General features: G+C 40.7%; 1 protein-coding gene across 1 annotated transcript in view; it reads left to right on the forward strand.

Annotated features, from left to right (window-relative positions):
- Positions 1 to 6000, forward strand: part of LOC114570635 (ras-GEF domain-containing family member 1B-B) — a 51748-nt gene that overhangs the window by 22535 nt on the left and 23213 nt on the right. Inside the window, exon 2 of the mRNA XM_028601026.1 lies at positions 605 to 655. The gene's annotated coding sequence lies outside the window, so the exon portion shown is untranslated. The remainder of the gene's footprint in view (positions 1 to 604; positions 656 to 6000) is intronic.

Raw genomic sequence — 6000 nt, forward strand, 5'->3', positions numbered from 1 at the left:
ACATGTGTACGTTCAAAAGTTGTTCTAGTCGTGCAACAGAAAACTCAGATTGGACAGATAGTCTAGCTAGCTGTCTGGATTTACCCTGCAGAGATCTGAGGAGCAGTTAACCATAGTCCTCAGAAATCAACTGGAGTTAAAGTAAATTACAAAGCGGCCAGCCAAAAAGAGTGACATCCGGTGGCATTTCCGGCGGCACCGGAGCAATCCCGGAAGTGGAACACCATGGATATAGACTAGGACTAGTGACAAAGGGTATATCGATGCAGCTCAATGCACATGAGTGAGATGTGCTCGTGTTTTTGAGAAGTCAAAGCATCTATAAAAACTGATCTGATCTGACGGCCTGTTTATCTCAGCTGACAACAGTGCAAAAACTGTCTGAGGATCTTTTTGTCTATAAAACGCATACAATAGTCCAAATACTGTGCATTATTTAAAATCTCTGCACTTTATAAGCATATTTTTTTTACCACTAACTCAAGAAAAATCAGTAGTAACTGTTTAGCATACATTTTCCCTTGCTTATTTTCCATATCTTATGACCTTTGGGGTCTTTCTTTTCTCGAGCTTAGTAAATTTGACACGTATTTTCTCCACGCAGGGTCAGGGGGCTTCCAGGAGAAGAATCAGTCAGACCTCTTACTGGAAGCCTGTGAGTCACCCGTCTGCACCCCACCACCCCACCACCCCACAATCCACCCCTCTTCTCCTCTTATGATACAGTATATCCCACATATCAACCTGGACTGTCCTCATGCATGTCTCTCGGTGCAGATCCTCTCACATGTAAACATAAATGCAAAAGGGATTTATTTGAAGCAGGTCGGTGCTATTATGCAGCTCTTCAGCTTTTCTAATGTACAAGTGCACGCATTCCTCAGAGAAAAGAATGTCACCACAAAAGCCTCCTGTCCCTCCGCCCCAACGCCATTATACCCCAACCCCTCCCTTCCCCCGATTCTCGGGTTCTCCCCCTTCTTCTCCCCCGTTTCTCGAACCTTAATGATCTCACCCAGCTGTCTCTGTGTAATCCCACCCACACTCACTACAGCACACACGTCTGTTGTTGTTGCCGTTGCTGCTGGTAGTGGCGGCTGACATCATTTGTTTTATGTCGCCGTTTCCTGGAAATCCAAAACATGCTGCCAGTCAGAAGCCTTTTCACAATGTTTTTCTGTCGTTTTGTTTCAACTTAATAACGTCATGTAGGCCTACTAATTGTAAATGATCTAACATTTAAGTAAAATTAATAGCTTTTTACTTTACTGTAGAGTTGGAAATGAAAAAATACAGTTGCACATTACATTGGTCAACTGGAGATCCAAGTACAAAGTAGAAATCCTGTTGATCAGACAGACAAACAGAACTAGATAAAGGGGATAAAACATTAGAAACACCATTCAAAACAATGCAACACAAGACAACAGCAATTGTGGCCTCAAAATCCTAAAATTGAGTTGAATGCTCTCTGACTAACCTGACTCCGCCAGATGGATTGCTTCGCATTTGCTCAGCGTATCCATCTGGGAACTTTCCGTTGGAGAACTTTTGGGAAGGGGCGGAAATACTGGTTAGCTGATTGGATGAACCATCTGTCTATCACCTATGTTGGTGATAGATGGGCCAAATCAACCAATCAGATCCACGACGCGTATGAAAATACAACCACAAGCCCGCCCCTGCTGCTGCAGGCAAAGCATAGCTCGTTAGCTCAGCATGCAAGCAACATGTCGGTAAAGGATATTTGCCGTTTGTGTAACGAGAATTTAAGAATAAAAGGCACCATTTCAGGTTCCCAGACCATATTCCAAAAGAAGGATCCAAGAGAAAAAAAGCATTAGCGAGCGGCTAACAGAATTAGGGCTACCGCTGTCTGAAAATACTGGTTAGCTGATTGGATAAACCATCAGTCTATCACCACCTAACCCACCTCAAAACCAACGCTGATTGGCCCGGTTGTTTGGCTAACGGCTCCAAATTTTTTCTGCCTCAAGATGCCAGACTGATCTGCGAGTGGAAAACTGGAGCTCGCGAGATCAGGACGGTCTCACGAGGCTACTCTCTGACACCATCTCAACAGAAACTTAAGCCTGCAATAATTGTTTTTTTGGCCACTTGGGAACAACAGAAACACTACACTGACATATTTCCTGTTAAATGTATATCAACATTAGCATTCATGTGGAGTCAATAATAAATCAATGAATAACTCTTGCTTGAGCTCTTCTTTTGGTCGCCACTAACTCCGGAGGGAATTGATCTGTCTCTTTAGCTGCTAAATGCTCCACTAGCTGTTTTGCTAACATCATCTGTCCAAGCAGGTAGCATTAGCTTAGCATTTATAGGTTTTTCCGCTAATAACCGCTGCCTGCAGCACCTGAAATTGACACTTTGAGAGCAGTGAGAATGAACCAAAGCTGTTAAGTTGCAGTCCTGGGTACCAAAATAATTACGTGAAGTTAGTCACATTTCCTAAAGATGATAATTTGTTTAGAAAATGTCAGAGTTCTCTGTAACACAATCTTTTTAATTGCTGTGTCAAACTAAATGTATTGTCAGATCATTTTGGCAAAGGCGCTTCTCCAATAAAGTTAAATTCACAGTGAATTTACAATGGCATTGCATCAGATTTCACGTAAAAAAAAACTTTGCCTGACAGTGTATGTTGGCATGGCGACTAAGAATCAAGGACATGACTCCTACTTTCAGTGTTTTTGCTTCAGTATCTGTATGAGTAGTTCTGATGAATAATGTGAAAATCAGAAAGGGTGAGGATGAGTGCTTCTCTGGTTTCCGTAAATAGTGTGCAGACAAAAAGCAGACACAACCTAAACTCAATTAAACCACCTTTTTATTAAACCAATTAAGCCTGGAACCATATGGCTTATGTTTAAATCCTGCAGGATGTCCCCCTCGTGTTACTCCATTATTACATTCTCTCTCGTTATAAGACAATTAAGTCTTTAAAGGTCCCATGTTATGCTAATTTTCAGGTTCATACTTGTATTTTGGGTTTATACTAGAACAGGTTTACGTGCTTTAATGTAGGGCTGGGCGATATGGAGACTATTGGTGCTTTCACAAAATATTTACACAATGAGATTTTTGATAAATAATCATCAGTAATGTGGATCTAATAACTAAATGGGTAAAGGCAAATAATATAACAGTTACAACAGTCTGGTGAGTTCAAAAAATGACATCACTTTACTGTAATGCAGCCTTTAAAACCAGCAAAGAGAACACATATGCAATATTACGATATAACGATATCCAAAATGTAAGACGATATCTAGTCTCATATCACGATATCGATATAATATCAATATATTGCCCAGCTCTACTTTAATGTTCAAAAAACACTTTTTCTCATAATGTCTACCTGTCTGAAATGCAGCCCCATCCAAAAAAAGCCCAGTCTGCTCTGATTGGTCAGCGTTTGCAGCCAAGAAATGACTGTAACCGCACTTTTTAGTTTAGTGTTGTGACATCCCAACTTTATGGAAGTCCTGCCTGTCCTGTGTGCATTTATCTATGGATTGAGCCTTTTGATACTTTTGCAGTATTAATATAGCACCTCGACCTGCTTTATGGTATAAAAAGACATGGACCTCTTACTATTTACAATGTGGGACCTTTAAAGTCATACTAAAAAGGCAGTGAATTCTCTCTTTTTGCTGTTTGGGAACCATTTTAAGCCCAAGAAAGTTTGTTGTCACTCTACCATACAATGAAAAAGGGGTTTTAAAGGTCTTACAAAAGGTGTGTTTTCAGAACATAAAACAAACTTTGTTCACTACTTATTGAAGTAGTGTTCAACAGAATGAAACAAGTGATCAGAGAGGGGACAACGTGTGACAAACATCCAAGGTGGGATTCAAATCAACATCACATGAAGATCGGACATATGGCGTGCATGGCTGCCAAATGCAAAAGTAACTGTATGCCCACAGCATCCATAACAGTGGTGTCCTAAGCAGCCGGGAGGCTGCCGGTTCAAATCTGGATGGGGAAAGTGAAAGAGCAGTGTTTGTCCCTCCCTCATTACCACCACTGAGGTGCCCTTGAGCAAGGCCCTTAACCCCAACTGCTCACAACAGTGGAGCTGCTCAGTGGCCAGCAGATCAGACTGTGGTTGTACTGGGCAGCTTCCAGGTATGAATGTGCAACTGTGTGAATGTGACAGGTCATTCTCAATCGACTTACCTGGATAAATAAAGGTTAAATAAAAATAATAAAAATATATTTGAATAATGGTGGTGGTGTTGACGTCATGGGGACCACCAGTTGAGACTTATCTTATTTACATTGACATCCTTGATCTCATATGCCACTCTGACAGGAAGTCTTCCTCAAAAGCACTCTGGCAGTCGTGGGCGTCAAGCAGCCAATCGAAAAGCTAAGTCTCATGAGGGCCCTCACCGAGCGCTGCAACGGTCAAGTATCACCGGATGGAGATGCGTGTGTGTGTGTATATGTGTGTGTGTGTATGCATGCATGGGCGTACTACCCAGCCGGAAGCTGTGCGCTCGGATGCTTGGTGTAGGAGTTGGGTTATTGAAATGAGAAAACCCTGCAGCCTGTAAGAATCAGAGATCAGCTATTCTCGCCTAAACGGTGATGTGTCAGAATGTAAGAGGCGTCAGTGATCAAAAAATGAGCGCCGCCCACAGCGTCAGCAGGGCCTCGCTGTAAATCTAACGCGGTGTTTATGTAATTTGATGTTTATGCAATGAAAAGGACCAAACTGTGCTGAGGTGGATGGCAGCAGTGCAGTGGCACTTGAGGGGGTGGGATTGGTGTGCACCCACCTCACTTTAATTACCATATTTCAGAGGAAATTAGACTGTTGGAGGGAGCATAGTATATATATTTAGAGTATATTCTAAACATTTAGAGAAAGAGATGAGGTGTGTTTTTATGCTCTGACAAAGTAAAATTAATTTTGCTCCTAGTAAACCTGTTATCCCATATGCCTAAAAAGACCCACAGAGGAACGAAAAACTATGTCGCTATGAGTCACTGTTCCTGTTGTTACATGAACACCTAATTTAGATAATCTTCTTGGTTTTACTTCAATTTAGGGATAACTTTGTGTTATGGGTGGAGTATTTCTCCAACCTTGTGGGGTTGTTAAATCCTTTCAAAACCCCATCGGATATCAGGAAAATCCCTGTCATCAAGACTGTTTTTCTTAATTCTTGAAAAAAAAATTTTTTTATTGCAACAACATGCAATTAATACAGTTCCTGTAAATAAAAAGAATCCTGTAAATTACCACTTTGCCCATATTGCATGCAGTGTTGAATAGTGTACACATTACAGTGCAGCTGAGAGTCAACAACTGTGTTTATAGATTTACTCAAAGGTACAATTTAATGGATTACCAATAAACAGTTACACATTAGGGGATTGCGAGAACGGCTATGACCAGGTATAATTACCTGTAAGCACCAGCAGACTGCTGGGAGTGTGTTCATTAACTTTACACACAAACATTTGTATGAAAAAGTGGTATGTGACATGGTATGTTATGCGATAAGTGAAAGAAATCTTGAATACACACGCAACCAACAAAACTTGATTAAAATGGCTTTCGACTGCACACAACAATGACACAGCTTTACCAAAAAGCTGCACTATCCAATACATTTTATAATACCAATCATCACATGACTCTGTGTAATATGAATTTAACATTATAGTCACAAACCCACAGGGAATTATCACCCAACTCTCCAGTTCTCCTCAGTTCTAAGGAGCATTGTAGGTAAGAAACAACTCAAATGGACAGTACGTTATGCTACAATATATACAATGTTCAATACTATTCCATTATGTTTTATAACAACATAGTAACTTATAGAATAGATAGCTAATTTCCTTCTTAGATGGAGGGTTATCGCTATAGGCTATGTGTTGTAATCTTGAATCCTACTAGCAACCCTCACTGACAGCGCCTAATGACATTATTTACAAGTAAAAAGCATAACACAT

This window comes from Perca flavescens, chromosome 16 (genome assembly GCF_004354835.1).
Source record: "Perca flavescens isolate YP-PL-M2 chromosome 16, PFLA_1.0, whole genome shotgun sequence".
Classification (NCBI taxonomy): domain Eukaryota; kingdom Metazoa; phylum Chordata; class Actinopteri; order Perciformes; family Percidae; genus Perca; species Perca flavescens.